Genomic DNA, 543 nt, shown 5'->3' with positions numbered 1-543 from the left:
CTCTCGCCATTGATGAATGCTGGACATAAGACACATATAAACACAAGATGTGGGAAGCAAGCTCCCTCTCGTTATGCACACACTTGATGCGTCATATTGAACTATGAACAACTGGAGAAGTCAGCAAGTTAACTGCAGGGACTGAATCTAAACTGTGTATCAATAACCGCAGATTTATGCAGCTTAAACATGAAAACTGATTTGAAATGTCTTTATACGCATCTCATTAACAGACGGTTCGTTTTAATACCCGTGTGGCTGAAAGAAGTAGACACCACATTTCAAGGTGGATGACAACATTACCAATTCTGTTCAGAAATTGAGATCTATTTGATCATTTTACACAGTGACCAACGTTAATTTAAATAATACAACCCAAATTCCCTAACGTGAAATAAAAGAGTGATGCCATTAAAAACATTGTCCTTGCTAAGTAGCAGTTACTCAACATGAAAAATAGAATGTGATTTCTAGTGAGCATACGTCAATTAGAACGTTTATCTTACTTCGGATTGACTGCAATATGCACATGCAAAATAAGTT

The sequence above is a fragment of the Chiloscyllium plagiosum genome, unplaced genomic scaffold, assembly GCF_004010195.1.
Source record: "Chiloscyllium plagiosum isolate BGI_BamShark_2017 unplaced genomic scaffold, ASM401019v2 scaf_85150, whole genome shotgun sequence".
Lineage (NCBI taxonomy): Eukaryota > Metazoa > Chordata > Chondrichthyes > Orectolobiformes > Hemiscylliidae > Chiloscyllium > Chiloscyllium plagiosum.
The sequence above is the reverse complement of the archived record's forward strand: the minus strand, read 5'-3'. Positions refer to the sequence as shown.